The sequence below is a fragment of the Urocitellus parryii genome, chromosome 16 (assembly GCF_045843805.1).
Source record: "Urocitellus parryii isolate mUroPar1 chromosome 16, mUroPar1.hap1, whole genome shotgun sequence".
NCBI lineage: Eukaryota > Metazoa > Chordata > Mammalia > Rodentia > Sciuridae > Urocitellus > Urocitellus parryii.
Genome location: NC_135546.1, coordinates 25,709,507 through 25,728,514, shown reverse-complemented (window position 1 = coordinate 25,728,514; position 19,008 = coordinate 25,709,507).

The following is a 19,008-nucleotide window of genomic DNA, read 5'->3' as shown; positions in this document are numbered from 1 at the left end:
TCAATGATAGGTTTTTGAGGAATAGCTAGTATTAAAAAACTCATATACCTGCATTGGAACCCATTAGCAAGAAGATGTGGGTTTTCTCTTGCTTTCAGCTGCTTGTGAGTATAAAGAGGAAAAAATATAATGGAGGAAGGATGAATGTAGGATTGTGAATTTGCAGGTCACATATGGTACCAAGTAAGGTGTATAAAGGACCTGTGAATGAGAGTCAGGTAGGTACAGATGTGAAGTCTGGAAGAGGCTAATAGGCTAGGAACACACAGACAGGGATGTTATTGGGGTCTCATTGAGGTTGAAGAAAGATTTAGTGGAAGTGAAGAAGTATATTTTAAAGTCTAATTATAAGGTTAGAATCTTGCGGATTTAAATAGAGACTCTATTATGGCTCAACTAATTTTTATAACTAGAGTAATGTTGAGTAAAACATGAAAATAATCTTTAAACACCTGTGAGGATGTGCCAGTGATTAGAGCTATGAAAGCTTATAGAAGTAAGATCAGAAAAATTGAAGCTTAAAATGAACAGTCTCTCTCTCTCTCTCTCTCTCTCTCTCTCTCTATATATATATATATATATATATATATATATATATATACACACACACACGTATACACACATGTGTGTTTATGAATATACATTTGTACATGTATTTTACATAAAATATATTTTTCTTTCAACTTATTTGAATCTATACATATGTAAAAAAATGGAAGAATCTGTGTTCAAGTGAAAAGTTAAAGATTAAAGATTGGTCCTGTGAGGCAATAACAAAAATTATCTGGGAGTATGCTCATATTGCAGGTGGGTACAGAATTGAAAATGACTTAATATATTGAAAAAAATGGTTAAAAGCTAATCAAATTCAATTAGAATATGTTTTAGAGAGTTAGGGAAGGAAAAACAAACCATACTAGGGGATATCTGGCTTGTTAATTATAAACCATTTAACTTTTTTAATGCCTCCATAAGTATGTGTTATAGTAACTTTAAATGGGAGTCAGTTCAATGGTATTTAAAATATATTTCCTTTTAATAGGAAAAACTACCAATTAACTCTACCCTTTATTCTATTTACCCTTAACTCTCTCTCTCTCTACTAAGAAATATATTCTCAAATACAATGTCATATCTTCAGTGGCACATGTCAGTGTCTAGTGTATTTACTGGCACTTAATTGCAAATGTAGCTAAAAACCTCAATAACAACAAAGCATTATACATGCCATAATAAATGTATAAAAATTTCTATGGTATCTGAAATAGGAAAAGGCTAATTTTATATGAGCAGGTTAGGGAATATTTACCTTTAATTCCAAAGCTATTGATGTTTTTATTTTGCCTCTCAGATCTTAACCCCTCTCACTACAAGTCTGTTTTCCACTTTGGATTCTTCTTCCTTAATCTTTCATCTTCATCCAAATTTATCACATTTTTGCCAAATTCACAATAATCTGGTAAAGTAATTGGTACCAATGAGATGATATATTGAATTATTGATAAGCCTTCTGAAAAGCTTGTTTCAACTCAAAGAAATGACAACAGGGGCATAAATCTCATATATCATGGCCAACATATATAAAAACTATTTCCTTTGAATAGACAGGTTTTTCAATGACTCTGTCATCTTATCACATTAATGCTTATGCTACTTATAGGTAGAACTGGACTTGTGATTGTACACAATTTGCATATAGCACCTAGTAAAATTCTGTAGTCATTTGGGCAAATTAAAAGGTATTACTATGGGCATAAAAGTTCCCTCTGAATGGGCACAATGTTTTAGTAGTTTTACTATCATGATTTCATAAATCAATAAAATTTGTCATTAAGAGCATTAGAAAGCAAGTTATAAAAATTTAATTTTGCCCTATGCTGGTGAACTCAACCTCAATCAAACCTAACTCAAGTTCTCAGCTCCAAAAAGGCATTTGTTCTTACTCTGTTTTCTGCTTGATTTCTATCAGTTGAAGTGAAATGGATGAAGAATTTTAATTTGTATTTTTTGCATTCAAATATAAAAAGTCATTGGGTGTTGGTTGACAGTCTTGTTAATAAAGATAAATGAGATGGCTTGTTTTATTAATATTAATGTTGCACATAATGTAGCTTTGCTAAGTAAATATAGGGTAATATTTTGCAAATTTTGCAAATTAAGTATCTATAGCAATTACAGAGCTTAAGGCCAAGTCATAATTTTTCAGGTGTATTTTAATTGTTGGCAAAATTTTAAAAATTGGAGAACAACATGGATTTTTTTTTTAAAGAGAGAGTGAGAGAGAGAGAGAGAGAGAGAGAGAGAGAGAGAGAGAGAATTTTTAATATTTATTTTTTAGTTCTCGGCGGACACAACATCTTTGTTGGTATGTGGTGCTGAGGATCGAACCCGGGCCGCACGCACACCAGGCGAGCACGCTACCGCTGAGCCACATCCCCAGCCCCTTTTTAAAATATTTTTAATTGTAGATGGACATAATATCTTTATATTTTTATTTAGTTTTATGTGGTGCTGAGAATTGATCCCAGTGCCTCATAATACTAGGCAAGTGCTCTACCACTGAGCCACAACCCCAGCCCCCAAAATTTTAAAAAAATCATTTATCATTAACATAGGATTTTTTGCTTTTGTATTTTTACAATTCAAAGTTGGGATATTATCGAGCTAGGCAAATCATATGAATTCACATGAAAATGGCACCACTACACAAACTGGAATCATGAAGAATTAAAAAATCTATTTGTTTTTTTATCATCCTAACAAAATTTAGATAAGCATAAAATCAATGAAATTTTAAGTAATATGAAAGAGTCCATATTGCACCCCCATATCCCATATGTGCATAGAAAGGGATGAGCATCTACTATCTGCCAGGTGCTCCACCATGTGCATTATATTCTCTAATATTTAAAAATGTCATAATAACTCTGGGAGGTGGAAATTTTTCCTATTTTCCAAATAATGTAAATTTTGCTGGTAGAGAAAAAAAGCAAACTTTACCTAAGGTCACACAGCTAGGAAGTAAAGGATCTAGATTCCAAATTCTAATCTAGCTGGCTTAAATGTTCATTCCCCTTCTCCAATGCTTTGTTATCTCTCTAATAATAAAGTGATGGTAGGCAAGGATGCCATGAAAGGTAAACAAAAGGTTATTCTGAGAAATGTTCACTGAGATGTCTTTGATCATACATACAATGTTTTTCACTCACTACGTATATACCACTATGTTCTCATCTCTTTACTTTATTTGTGATATATTTGGTATATTTTAGCTTCCTCTTCTCCTATGGCTCTTTTCTTTCTCCTTTTTCTGTCTGTTTCCTATCACTTTCACAGATGCACAGTCTTAAGATCTAGGTCCTCCCCTCCTCGAGTCAAAGTTCTTTTGGCTACAAGAAATGAATACTTACTTAATGTAATAAAGTAGAAGTTTATTAAAAGAATATAGATACACCTCATAAAATGTAAGGGCAGAATGTAACTGCCATGTCCTGGACTGACAGGCTCTTTCCATGTCTCTGAGAATGCATAGCTTTTCTTTTTTTCTCACTCTCTCTCATGGCTTCTTTTTGCACATTTTCACTGAATCCCTCTCACATTTCCCCCTCTGCTTAGTCATCTACAGCATTGCTCAGTATGGATGTCCAAGCCCTAACTCTGAACAAGCTTTCATGTCAAGTACCAGGAAATTTCCTCCATATCTCTAGTTTTAAATTCCTGTGGGCATATAGTTGGTTCATATGATTGATTGGTTCATGAGTAGGCTCTGATTTTGTGCTTATCCATGATTCAGTCAGCTATTTGTATGGCATCCCACAGGTTCAAATATGGTCCCTTCAGTAGAGACTAAGGTAGGGCCTAAACCCTCAAGATAAATATGCTTTCATTGATACTAGATTTGGCTTCTAAGTATACTCTCCTCTCTTTAACCCTAATTATTCTAGAAAAATAAAGAAGTAGAGACTATTGTGGATAGTAGATATTTTCCAGCAAAGGAGGTCAGATTGTTTCATCCAAAACTTGTGAGAGACATTTAGTTTGTCCAGACTGGGCATTCCAGAATGTAGCAGAGATGCAGAAACCTTTGTAGGTGGGAAAAAATTGATAGTTTTTACATAGTCAATCTTTTTAAAAAAAGCTTTTTGAATCAGAATGAACAATGTGAAGAGCTTTTATCATTTGTTCCAGTTTCTTTAGACATGGATCAGACACATGGATATATAACCTGTGTAAGAAATCAGATTTCTATGAATCAGATATACTGGATAGTTTGTACTTAATGGATGCATCCATATTCAAAAGAGAAGAACTTATGATGCTACTATAGTTTGAGGCCCAATAATATATTAGAAAATTATTTTTAAAATAATTTGAAAGATCATCCACAAACCATGGTGCAGTTCTTTAATACTATGTGTGTGTGTGTGTGGGTGTGTGCACTGGGGATGGAGAATTGCAGTACATAACTGGAGTAATGCTTATGTGACAGGCTAACTGTGTGTCTATGAGTCTGATTTCAATAGATTTTAAGGATAATGATATAAAAAGACTTGGTTAAGATAACACTAGGGTACAATACTCTAGTTTTAATGTATCATTTGAGGTAGCAACACTCAATCTTGAATAATAATAATAATAATAATAATAATTATTATTATTATTATTTAACCATGGATTGAACTCAAGGGTGCTTAAACAATGAGGCACATCCTTTAAAAAAAAAAGCCACAGCTTTTTTAATTTTTATTTTGAGGCAGGGTCTCAATAAGTTGTTTAGGGCCTTGCTAAGTTGTTGAAACTGGCTTTGAACTCATGATCCTCTTGCCCCAGCCTCCTGAGCTGCTAGGATTACAGACATGCGCCACTGAGTTGGCTGCAACTCTCAATTTACTAAAGCAAACTAAAAATCTTTCTTTGAAATGATTCACCATCTTTCATCCTGAATTTAGCTAAGGAAGCAAAAAAGAAGTTAAAAGTCAATAAGCCCCCAAATCTGGAAACATCTTATTTTGAGATTTGAAACTATTTTCTGGAAATGTTTTCTTCTAGACTCCCCACATTCACCTCTTTGCATTCCCCACAATCCTATCAGGTTTCATGATAGCTTAGGAAAGGATAGAAACTCTCTAGTTGCTGAAGATTTTCTACTTCAGGATCTTCCTGTATGGTCATTCTGAAAAGTTCATAGATAATGACTTCTCACTTCAAGGAGGTCTTCCCTAACCATCCTGTTTGAAGCAGACTACCTCACCCTCTGTTCACACTCACTTTATAATCTATTTTATTTTCTATATTTTACTCATCAAAATCTGAAGTTATTTTAATCATTTATGTGCTATTGAATGTTGTCCTCATCTGATGGTGAACTCTGAGAGGACAAGGATAATATATGTGTCAATCACCATTGGTATCCCCAGTGCCTTATACAATGCCTAGCATATAAAAAGTGCTCAATAAATATTTGAGGGATGGATGAGTGAAGAAAGCAGTAGAACACTATTTTCCATGATCACAAAAGCCACTTAAGCCATTGTTTTCACTTTGAAAAACATGTAAGAAACCTATGGCCATACTGGTTGTGTCTCTTATGTTCATGTGGTTAGTATATGGCTCATCCATGGACAAAGGGGTAAGGGATTTGGGCAAGTCATAGGAAATCTGCACATCTACCTTTTTCTCAAATAATTGCTGATATTGAATATATTTATAGAAAATTACCCTTAGTATGAGTGTGCCTGGTGATGATTTTTTCAAAAACTGAGAATACACAATTACCTAGCTCCCAGATCAAAAAGCTAAATATTCTCAGTACCCTGGAAGCTTGTATCATTGTAGGTTCTAGTCACTATCTTGTTGAGATAATCACTATTTTGTCTTCCAACAGTGTACATTAGTTTTGTCCATTTCACTTTCTCTAATGGAATCATTCTAGGTTCTACTCTTTCCATTTTATATTTGTGAGATTCATCTATCAACCATATTGTTGCTTTACTCACAATATTTTTAAACAGGTAGAAATTAATCCTAAGATACAATAAGAGGACAATATGGTAGAAAAAAGAGATTGGTCATATAGTGAAGATTGGAGATTTATGTGTTGAAGTGAGCCATTTTCTATAATTCACTTTGCCTTCTCTGCTTCCTCTAGCCTTGCTTCCCAAATCCTAAACTCGCAGCTTACAAATATCTGCCCTTGGGAAAACACTTACTGATCCAGTGAAAATCCATCTCTGCTCCTGAGAAAAAAATCTTTTGAGCCCATTCTCTTTCCATGATGTGTGTCACTAGTGCCATTTCTTTTTACCAGGGTCAACATTTAATTATTGATTCTTAATGCATATATCCTGAAGGTGTTTATTAAACTGAGTTTAGGGACTTTGTTCTTTCCATCTCAATGCATGAGTTTATGAGAAGACCTACCAGGGAGGGGTGATGAAAAAAAACTGATTAAATTTCTAGACTTTACACAGAAACAGATAAAATAGGAGACTATGCATGATTTAAAATTGTCAAGGACAAACCTTAAGTATGAAGAAATCTCTTTGAGTTATTAATAATGAGTTATATTTTTCATGACAGTAAAAGGGAGAAGCTTTAATTAAACACACTTTAATAAACTTCCCTTAGAAAATTCCTTTTTAAAAATAAATGTGGCATCAATCTATGGAAGCTGTAGAGTAACTCTTCTATAGTCCTATATAATGATGAAACACTCCCTGACAGAGAAGGTTGCCAAGCACTTGCAAAAATTAATAAAGAAGGCTGGGGAATCGATGGCCATCTGTTCAGCATGGTTCTCATGCAAGTGTGCTTGGAGCCAGGGGGCTGGATGACGTGATATTTTAGAAAGAAAAGATCTTTCCTTTTTCATTTCATGATTATCAGATTTCTTCAAGCTTAAAAATGCCTTCAAACTTAAGAAATAAAGTGTTCCATTGGCTCATGCCATGTGTCTGTCTCCCCCTCCCATGAGGCAATTTTCACACTTTATGCCAGAGACCACTTGGATGCAAAAAACGTCATTAATTTTACCATTTCCACTTCTAGCATCAATCATTTGTTTAAAATAGAGGAAAAAAGAGAAAAGTATTGTGCTATCATTTGGGTAAAGAGCTATTATTTATGAGGCTTCATTTTAAAATGTTTTTATTGCTTTTTAAAGTGGTCAAAATGACACTTTTAAAACCCACAATTTTGTGTGACCTGCATATTGAAACAGTCCAGACACCACTTGCAAGATCTCTGAAGGCTGCTGTGGCTCCATACACAATAATAATCAATACCACTTAGTTGATTTATTGGATGCACACTAGGTGCCAGGAATTGGTAGGCATTTTACATAAATTATCTAATTTAATTTACTCAACAATCTGGCAAGGCAGATATCACTATCATTGCAACTATAAATGAGGAAAGTGAGTTTTGGCCAAGATAGATAACTAGCTCTTGGTCACATAGCTACTTCATTCAAGTACTGAATAACAAACTCAGGTGTATCTGGCCCCAAGGCTCATATTCCTTCTCTTTGCTGTACTTTCCAAATAATTTGAGAACTTTGGTCTACTTCAAATAGGATTATAAAACAAGTGCAACTTCTGATTTTGACTATATTTCTAGGTTCATTTGTTTTGTTTACTAGCTATCTTTTTTTAAAAAAAAAAAAGGTTGCATGTGTGTGTTTTAGAATTGTGCGGTCCTCAGGTTGAATGTTGAAACTTACTTTTGCCACTTAGCACCTATGTGACCTGTAACAATTTACTTAACATCTCTGAATTTCAGGTTCCTCTTTGAAGAAATTGATCAAATAATAGAACTAACTTCTTAAAGGTGTTTCAAAGATAAAAGACATAATGAATGTGAAATCATATCAAAATGATAGAGAGTATATAGTAGAAGTTCAATAATTATTATTAATAATAATATTGGGAGTTGTTTTTGTACTAGAATCTTGGCTGCCTTTCTTTCCCTGCCCAGGAATTAACTCAGTTACCTCCTACAGAAGTAATCAGGGCCATAATTAATTTCTTTCTATGTTTTCTGGATCATCACTCCACCCTTAAGATAGAGGTAAAATGTGCATATGTAAACCTCTGTGTGTACATTAGACAGAGGCTGGCATCTCAAAAGAACACCTGGGTTCTCATATTTAGATTTTTAGTGGCCTAGCCTTTCATCCTTATAATACAAACGATAACCATGAAAATAAAATCTAACTTCAACTAAAGCAAATTATATATACTCTAGCATCTCAGATCATTAAAATATTATAATAGGAAAACTTATGCCTATTTACCTAGCCCTGTGATTCTCATATATTCCCAAACAAAAATTGTGATTCATGTTCCAACAATTAATTTATTTTTGCTTGTAATCTGATTTATAGGATAAGATTTATGAAAGCATAAAAATCAAAGTACATTTATCTGTACATTTTATGAATCACCTTCATTGAGTAGAATATAGGACTTTGTAATGTTGAACTCTCCTAAAACATAGCGACATGGGCTCCTATGCATTCCTCTTTGTGTAAAAGTATATCAACAATCATTTGAATATCCTTGAAAAGTACTAGGGTAGAAGGTTATTAGCATCCACTGCATTGTTAATAACTTCAATTCAGAATTTCCTTTGGTATCTTTATTTCACTTTGCTTATAGAACTCTGTTAACGCTAAACTTACAGAAACCGATGATTTATGTAATTTTTGGTGTTGGTAAAAGTGATGCATATTCAGAAGGGGGAAAAGATAATTAGCCCCAGGATTTGATAGACATCATTTAGTAGTTGTCCTGTTAATCTAAAATACTACACATAACCAATTACCATTGTAATGAGAACTTTAATTTTTAAACCTCCAATCCAATTTATTTCAATCATTGCTGCAAAACATTTGAAAGCCATCAATGCAGAATATGCTTTATAGATCTGTTAGAAATGGTCACATCACCAGGAAGCTAAAATCACATCACATCACACATATTAGGATGATCTTTTTTGGGGCCACTTTACAATTTTAGCTTTGGAAAAAATTTTGTTAAAGAGGAAGTTCAGCAAATTTTAGTCATTAAAATTTTTGTATCCATTATTCATAGAAGCCATATTCAAGACTATTTCTCTCTGATCTTTTGAAAGAAAATGTACTATCACAAGTGAATCTAGATACAGGAGATTTAAGGCAGTGTGTGTTACTAAGATTCTTGTCAGGATTCTGCAAGCATCTTTTTTTTTTTTTTTTTTTTTTTGCTGTTTAAGGTATTCTCTGTTCACCTCCCCCATTGACTTTCCTCTTTTACCTGTTAGTTGAAGGTGATTAATTTCTACTAGTGGTAAAAAAGCATTTTCATCCACCACTATGGGGTGGTATTAATCTTCTAGCCCTTCATAAATTTCATTGTGAAAGGACTTAATTTGTTTCCATTATGAGAACTTTTGTGCACATTCAGTTATCATAATCAAAAAGCACTTAGCTGCATGTGTACTATGCCTAGAGAATTACAAAGATGTTTTCTGCCTTCTGAGTATTCAGGTTTAAGGGTGAACACCAGGTTGTGTGGATCAATGCTAAAGAACAGGATGATGCATGATCTCAGAGAGTGGGCTTGGGAGCAGAGGTGTCAATCCAAGCCAGAGACCCTTTGTCACAATAGGGAATTTCAGGGAAACTAGTAAAAGTCTAGCCATGCCAGGGGCAGAAACCATAGCCCAGTTAAGATGTGGATACTGGTGAACTGCTTTGAGACAATCAAGCCCGGTAAGGGTACAAGAAGGAGTGGAGTCCAAACATACAAGCAAACTGGTCAGAATTCATGTCAATCTAGAAGAAATGGGATAGTTTGGACCCAGATTTACAGTGGATATGTCTACTATTTATATAGCCATGGGGGGAATCTATATTCCTTCCTTTGCCCTTGATTTTCAAGAGACTTTTTCGTGTGTTTTGATCAGGACCATGGGTTTGGGCTATTTCCTTGGGTGAGGCAGGCTGCTATAGATGCTGAATGTTGCAACACAGACTGAGATCCTGCAGTGAATTCTTGTAATCTTGCCTTTGAGACAATATAAATATGAACAAAACATTCAATTGAAGGTCAGATTATATATAGTGTCTCAAAATTGCAGTGTGTCCAAACTTTTATTAAGATTCCCTCTTTTTGGCAATGAGTACAAGCTGACTTCCATCAGAGTAGCTTTTAACATTTATAACTGAGGAAACCAATCGCTGTCTGAATAGAACTTTTTCTGCCAATTTTTTGTTTCCTAAAGGCAATAGACTTTCCAGAAAGGAAATTACTCTTCATTGAATTATACCTCTGTGTGCATGTAAGGATTATCTTGAGGTTGAAATAATGATCTGGAGAGTATTGTGTGGAACCCTGGGATATAGGTGAGGTGGTGTAGAGATTGTTCTAAAGAACTTTGAGGGCAATCAGTTCAAGAAAAGTTAAGTCTGAGCTTGAGTTTGGGAAAAAAAAATGTTGTCAGTGATACCTAGAGAATTGCCAGTTGTCTGGGTTTCTAAGAATAAGGGATAAATGGAAGAGAAATGATCCTGGTGTTTGTACCTTTGATCTTCATCGAGTACTTTGTTGAATACAACGGTGTAGAATATCCATAAGAAACAACAGCATGTGTAGAATGTCCATAAGAAACAACATCAAAGTTCATGCAAATTATGTGAAAAAAAAACATTTATGAGTTGGTATGTACCATCAACCTCATTTTATAGTTGATAAAACCAAAGCTTAGAGAGTTAAGCTAATTTCTTAACCACTGTGGTTAAGAAATTGGGCACTTTCAGGGACGTGGTTGTCGCTCAGTGGTAGCACACTTGCCTGGCATGTGTGAGGCACTGGGTTTGATTCTCAGCACCATGTTTTAATAAATAAAATAATGATCTATCAACAACTAAAAATGTTTAAAAAAAGAATTAGGGCACTGGAGGCATAAAGTGAGCTTGAATTCTGGCTTACCCTAGTTAATAGCAATATGACCTTAAACTAAAAAGACACATAATTTCTGATTTCTTAGTTTCCCCATTGATAAAATGGGAATAATAATACATAAAATCATAGGATTTGTAGCTGTTTGATGAGATAATGTATGTAAATTATTCACAAGTGTTCTGGATACTTAGTAAGTGTTCAAAAAAGGGCATCTTTTTAATATTTATTATCATTGTCATCATTACCATCACCTCAATTATCAGAAACCAAAGCCTATACTATTTCCACAACATGATAGTGCCTCCTAGTGGTAGTGAAAGTGGTGGAGCCAGAGAAAGTGGATTTGTACAACTGGAAGATGAAATGATAGGGATATGAGATGAGGGGAAAAAAAGAATGTCAAAATTTAAAATGAAGGATAAAGGGAGTTTTATACTTTGAAATATGGTTATTAGAAGGTCACCGGCCAACAATTGCCTCTGATGCCACATTCACTGTGTCCTGTACTAGAAAAAACTTTGCTTTCTGTTTCACTAAATTCACTAGATTGTGGAGAAAAGAACTTCAGTGTTCAATCAATGATATTGATGGACAGACTGTCAGTAAGCTATTCTAGAGAAATCCACTAGGTAGTGCCCATGTAATCTTCAGAGTTCTAACTCAAAGAAACTAGTTTTAAGGCCAAGCACATGTAATGAAATACATGGTCCACTTGTTATGTTCACTTGACTTAATAAGTTTCCTGACCTGTAAGATACAAAGAATGATTGATCATTAAGATATTAAATTAATTAATTAAATCTGTTTAACCCCTCATTCACTCCAGCTGTCAAGTGCGTCATGCTCGACAGATTTCTTGTGTGTCAAAAAATGTTGAAATTGGGGCTGGGGATGTGGCTCAAGCGGTAACGCGCTTGCCTGGCATGCATGTGGCCCGGGTTCGATCCTCAGCACCACATACAAAGATGTTGTGTCCGCCGAGAACTAAAAATTAAATATTAAAATTCTCTCTCTCTCCCTCTCTCTCTCTCTCTCTCTCTCTCTCTCTCTCTCTCTCTCTCTCTCTCTCTTTAAAAATGTTGAAATCATGCAAATTCTGTGTGAAAAGCATTATGTTGGCCACATTAACTCAACTTCATATAATTTGCATGAACTTTGATGTTGTTTCTTATGGATATTCTACACATTAGTATTCCACAAAGTACTAGATTATATGAAGCCCTCAGAATAGGAATGGCTATAATATGTCTTGAGGTATAAGGAAGCTAAATTCTTGTAAGCCATGTGGAGCTAAGTTAGCCTGATGAACTCATCTTCCCTGTGACTGTTGGTTTGACCTTCATTTCAATATGAGTGACAGCAAATAGGACCCTTTTTACTTGTTTCTCTAGTAATTTGGATGACTTTGGACTGATTAATTCTCAGTATCTGCCCCATTCTCTCAGGGAAACCAGCAGATGCCTTCCACCTGAGAAGTCCCTGGTTCCAAGCTTGAGTTAAATTCATGAGTATTGAACTTCAACATACAAAAGTATCAGACAATAATTGATGGGAATTTAACTCTTTTTTTTTTACCATGAGGGACTTTAAATTCTGGATAGAAAATTTTTGCAATTCTGAAATTTGGATACCTGTTGAGGCAGATTTTAACCAAAGCAATGTTCACTTTTTTTTTTATTGTTGGTAGTTCAAAACATTACATTGATATATTTCACAGTTTGATTCAAAAGGGTTATGAACTCCCATTTTTACCCTGTATACAGATTGCTGAATCACATCAGTTACATCAATTACATTTCCATTGATTTACATATTGCCATTCTAGTGTCTGATGAATTCTGCTCTCTATCCTATTCTCTACTATCGCCCCTCCCCTCCCCTCCCCTCCCCTCTTCTCTCTCAACCCCCTTTACTGTAAAACACTTCTTCCACTTGTATTATTCTTTCCTTACCCCTCACTTCCTCCTTATGTAATTTTTTATAACCCTGAGGATCACCATCCCTTTCCATGCAATTTCCCTTCTCTCTCCCTTTCCCTCCCCCCTCTCATCTCTATTAATGTTGATCTTCTTCTCCTGTTCTTCATCCCTACTCTGCCCTTAGTTACTTCCCTTATATCAAAGAAGTCATTTGGCATTTGTTTTTTAAGGATTGGCTAGCTTCACTTAGCATAATCTGCTCTAATGCCATCCATTTCCCTCCGAATTCTATGATCTTGTCGTTTCTTAATGCAGAGTAATACTCCATTGTGTATAAATGCCACATTTTTTTATCCATTCATCTATTGAAGGGCATCTAGGTTGGTTCCACAATCTTGCTATTGTGAATTGTGCTGCTATGAACATCAATGTAGCAGTGTCCCTGTAGCATGCTCCTATTAGATCTTTGGGGAATAGACTGAGAAGGGGAATAGCTGGGTCAAATGGTGGTTCCATTCCCATCTTTCCAAGAAATCTCCATACTGCTTTCCAAATTGGCTGCACCAATTTGCAGTCCCACCAACAATGAACCAGTGTACCCTTTTCCCCACATCCTCGCCAACACTTGTTGTTATTTGACTTCATAATGGCTGCCAAGCAATGTTCACTTTATTCACTAGGAACTCCTTAATATAAAAGGGAGAGATTTCTGTAAACACGTTTAGACTACTGTATCAGTAAAGCTGTCTTTTTAGAGAAAGGAGAATATATGAAAATATTTACAAATCATATGTGTGATGTTGTGGTTTTGATATGAGATGTTCCCCAAAAGTTCATGTGAGATACAATGCAAGAATTGTTAGGAGGTAAAATGGTTGGATTGCAATAGTTGTAACCTAATCAGTGGATTAATGGATTTATATGGATTAACTGGGTAGTAATCCTAGGCAGGTAGGGTGTGGCTAGAGGAGGTAGGAAACTGGTGGTGTGCTCTGGGGTTTATAGTTTGTTCCTTGTAAGCAAAGTTCTGTCTGCTTCCTTGTTGCTAAGTCCTGAGTTGCTTTCCTCCCATGCCTTTCCACCACCATGTTCTGCCTCACTTGGGCTAAAGTTATGAAGTTGACCATCTATGGATAGAGACTTCTGAATCCTTGAGCCAAAATAAACTTTTCATCCTCTATATTGTCTTGTCAGGCCTTTCAGTTGCAGTGATAAAATAAAACCTGATAAAAACATCTGTTAAAGATTATAATTCAGTATTTATAAAAAATCTTACAAATCAACAGAAAGACAAATATCCCAATTAAAATTGGACAAAAAGTCTGAATAGACATTTTTTTTCCTAAGGAAGAGATACAAATGGCAAAATAACACATGAAAAGATGCTCACTATTACTCTTTAGGGAAATGAAAATCAAATCCACAATGAGGGGGATTGGGGTTGTGGCTCAGCAGTACAATGCTCATCTAGCACATTTGAGGCCCAGATTTTGATCCTCAGCACTGCATAGAAATAAATATAAATAAATAAATAAATAAATAAATAAATAAAGGTATTGTGTCCAACTACAACTAAACATAAATATTAAAACACACACATACACACAATGAGGGACCCCTTGGCTTTTTAGAACTCTGCTACTTTGTTATTGTAATAAACCTACTGCTTGCTTGCTAAACAACAAAAACAAACAAAAAACTTCAATGATATACTATGTCACATACTCAAATGGCTATCATAAAAAAGAGAAAAGCAAGTATTGATGAGGATATGGAGAAATTGGAACACTTATATAATGTTAACAGCAATTCAAGTAATGTAAAATTGGAAAACAATTTTTCATTTTCTCAGTAAATTAAACATAAAATTAACATATGATTCTTAAAATTAGCCTGATTTCTATTTGTAGCTCTTAAATATTACTGCTTATATAATTATTTCCCTGATTAAGAATTTAATATTCTTTAAAATCAAAATTCATTAAAATAAAATGTACAGAAGTGTAAAACTCCATCATTATTATTTTCATAATGATTTGCTTGATTCCCCTGATCTTTTCCTAGTATTGTCTAAGAAATGGAGTTTAGGATATCTGGATCCATACAAAGTTCTGACTTCTCATGGTAAGCCACAGATAGACTTTCTTAGGACTAAACAAATGAAATTGAATCTTTGTTTTAACTGTCTGATATATTGGGGAAAATGCTGGAAATGATCCTGATGAAAGTGTTATTATATTATTATGGTTGTTATATAACATTATTATGCTATTATGTTAATATACATATAGCATATAATATTTTACAAGCAGCTCTGATCCAGAAAACAGAATAAAACTAAATTGATACTATATCTTCCAGAAATTACGTCAAGAAAAATTATAAGTCTTACAAATGTTAAGAAAAGACCTGACATCTTTAAAATTTAAATAAGGTAAACTAGGTGGTGGTACATGCCTATAATCCCAGCAACTCAGGAGGGTGAGGCACGAGAATCACAGGTTCAAAGCCAGCCTCAGCAACTTAGTGCGACCTTGTCACAAAATGAAATGAAAGAACTGGTATATAGCTGAGTGTTAGAGTGCCCCTGAGTTTAATACCTAGTACTCCATAAATAAGAAAAAAGAAAGAATGAAAGGGAAATGTAGAATGACACATACAATTTTTTTTTTCCCAATGGGAAGCAGTATATTAAGGTGTTATCAATGAAAACTCTTTTTCAGTCACAAGTCAATGTTTTATATGGGATAAAATTATAAAGTTTGTGGGCATCTCAACAATAAAGTTATGGCACTCATTATTGATTGCTTATTTAACCAAAATATTTTTATTTATGTATTCAATTAATGACTGTCCCAAGCAAAATCCTATTTCAGTTTACATGCCATGCTAAAAGCTAACTGTGTTTTATAAAGAGTTTTATACTTGATTGTCATCAGCAGCATATAAACTTGTAAATGATGAATGTATTTTCTGAATCAGATTCTATGATGTGAAATGCCAAGATCCTTTTAAATAAATATGTTTAATGATTATAAAACTAATATATGCTCACTTTTAAAAATTGGGAAAATAGACACTTTGAAGCTAATACTCTTTATTCAGCTGTATTTCATTGTCTTTCTTTCTCCAATATTCTATGTCTTATGCATTTTTCTAAAAATTGTATAATTCTTAGTAAACATCATGTTCAGGTTTCATTCTTGTGATCCTCTTGCTTTAGCCTCCTGAGCCACTGGATTATAGGTGTGCACCACCACACTGGGCTAAATGTATTGATACTCTAAAGCAGACAAAAAACTAAGCAATAGGAATTGTTGACCTAGCTTCAGCTAATAGTCTGGTGATTCTGGAAGGATATACCAAGTCTATATTTAGTTCATAGTGAAATGTGTGGGAGAAAACTTAAGCATTTTTAGTTGTTCTAATGAGCCAAATGATTATGTATGTAACCCTTAATTATCCATTTCTACTCTTCTAAAATTAAGTTGAAGTATGCAAAGTTAAGCGTACAAAAATAGAATCCAAGAGGACTTTTCAACTCTATTCTATGAAGTCCAAAGATGTGTATTTAATTCAAATCCATATTGAAATGGATTTGAAAAAAATGTAATGAATTTGAAATAGTTAATTATTTCTTTGACAGAAAGTATATATTCACTAAAAATATTAATCTGGGCTGGGGATGTGTCTCAGTGGTTAGCACTTCTAGGCTCAAGCCCTGGTGTGTGTGTATACACACACATATGTATATTTAAAAATAATATCATATTTAGTAAAGTCATTTTTTATGTTAATAAAAATGTCTACTGCCTAAGCCAGTGTTTTTCAAATTGTGATTACCTAGAGCATCCATTTCAGAATCAGCTGTGATACTTGTTTAAAATGCAGAGTCCCTCCCAGACTAACAGAATCAAAATCTCCGGGAGTGGGACCATTATAAATAAATTTTCAACATGCACCCTAAGTGGTTCTGAAGCACACTAAATTTGGAGAATCCTTGTACTGGAGTAAGATGTAGTCTCAACAATGACAATTTATATTTGCAGTAGGGAACCATCATGGAAGATGCAGTTATACTCTAGAGATTTGAATTAAATACTCAATTGTCTCTAAAGAGCAAAGCACTGAGGACAAATCCCTGTCATTATGCATCTCATGGTAACATAGACTGGTGCATCTCAAATTGGTATTCCTCAGAATTTCTGAGCAGTTTTTTAAAGTACAGTATTTCATGTTCCACACAATATCTACTCAATCAAAATTTCTGGGGACAGGGCCTGGAAATCTCTAAATTTTTCAGTGATTTTGATAATCATGTCCTACAGACTTCATTATGAACTAACTCTCCTTTGTACCTAGATGACCTTTTATGGTCCCTGCGTCTTCCATAAAATGAAATTGTGTGATTTTTTGTTTTGTTTAGAAAAATGATAAAGCTATTGATCATTATAACATCTCCTGTGTCATAACAAAGCAGCAAAATAACATTGATTCCATTGACACTAATTCAAAAAGTTTGAAGCCAAAGTGATTATATCTATTTCTCATGAATTGAGAGGTGGCAAGTATTTAGTCTCATGAGCTGAACTCTAGTTATTTCAAAATGTTCTATGATTATTTATTTTAATTAACAAATAATAATTGTGTATATTTATGATATACAATGTGATATTTTATCAATGTATACATTATAGAAAGATCTAATGAAGCTAATTAACACATACATCACCTCACCAAGCTATCATTTTTTTCATTTATAATTAATAAATAAAATTATATGAGAATTAACAGTTTTCTCAAATAAAGAAAATTTTAAAACAGTTACCCAAGTAGCCTTCTGTCAGGTGCTGTGACATGAGCCTGTAATCCCAGCTACTTGGAAGGTCAAGGCCAGCCTGGGAAACATAGCAATAACTTATTGCAATATAAAAAACTGGGGAAAACCTGTTAATAAAGAGCTAACCTCTATCTGGTGCTTTATGGTTTTCAAAAAATGTTTACATACTTATATTATTTAACACTAAGAGGAACCATCTGAGATAGAATTGTCAAATATCAGCTTTCCTATTTTATAGATTATAACTTAAGGTTTATATATTAAACAATGATATGTAAAGTAACCTAGAAGTAATATAATCTGAGAGACTATACCAGAAGCTAAGTTGTCTATGTCCTGCTCTTTTTACATCACTGCATGATGCTACCTCCTTCACTAAAAATGATTCAACTTGGCCAAAATAATACAGATTAGGGCTGGAGATGAAGTTTAGTGGAAAAGCATTTGCCTAGCAAATATGAGGCCCTGGGTTAGACCCTATCACTGCAAAAGAAAAGCTGAATAGAATATTTTTTCTCTTTGAGGAGAAAGAATAAGATATCTTTAATTGGAGTTTTTCCTGAGTTCCAACCTCAGCGCATGCTGCCTTATCAGCACAACTCATTTTCAGAAGAGTTTGTTTAATTCAATCCCCTTGCAGATATATCAGTCACATATGCTATAAATCAAAATGCACAGCAGTGTCTCATTGGCATATTCTTAGTATTAAAATACAGACAATAATCTTTATTGATAAATTGAGTTTCAGACCAATAATACACTTCTTCACAAAAACATTTTTCAGTAACATTACAAATAAAAAATGCTGTGCAAAACTGCCTCAGTTATTCCCATCCAGCAACCAGAAAACAATCAAATTGTCATGACTGTATTAAGTATATGGTTATATGAAAAAAAATACCAGCAATCAGAATGGAAATGTTAAAGATGAAAGAAGATTATAAATATATAGTTAAATAAGGAATTGAAAACTTAGGTTATACTACCCTCACAAAGGTATTATTAGGTTACTGACCCAAAAAGGGAGAGAATATTTTGAAAAAGAAGCTTTGTCAGAACAGTGATGTAGAATGAAAATAATTGTTTTTACATTGGAGATAACCCTTTAGACTCTGCTTACTTTGTGACACTTTTCAGTGGCACCAAATACTTACAGATCAACTTTTCAGCCCAACAAGAAATTTTCAAATATCATGCAATTCAACACATTGGTAGGATTTGGAGAGGTACACTGAATACAAATCAAAGTTTTATATTGGACCTTAAAAAATCACTTCAAGGGCTGAGGATGTGGCTCAAGCGGTAA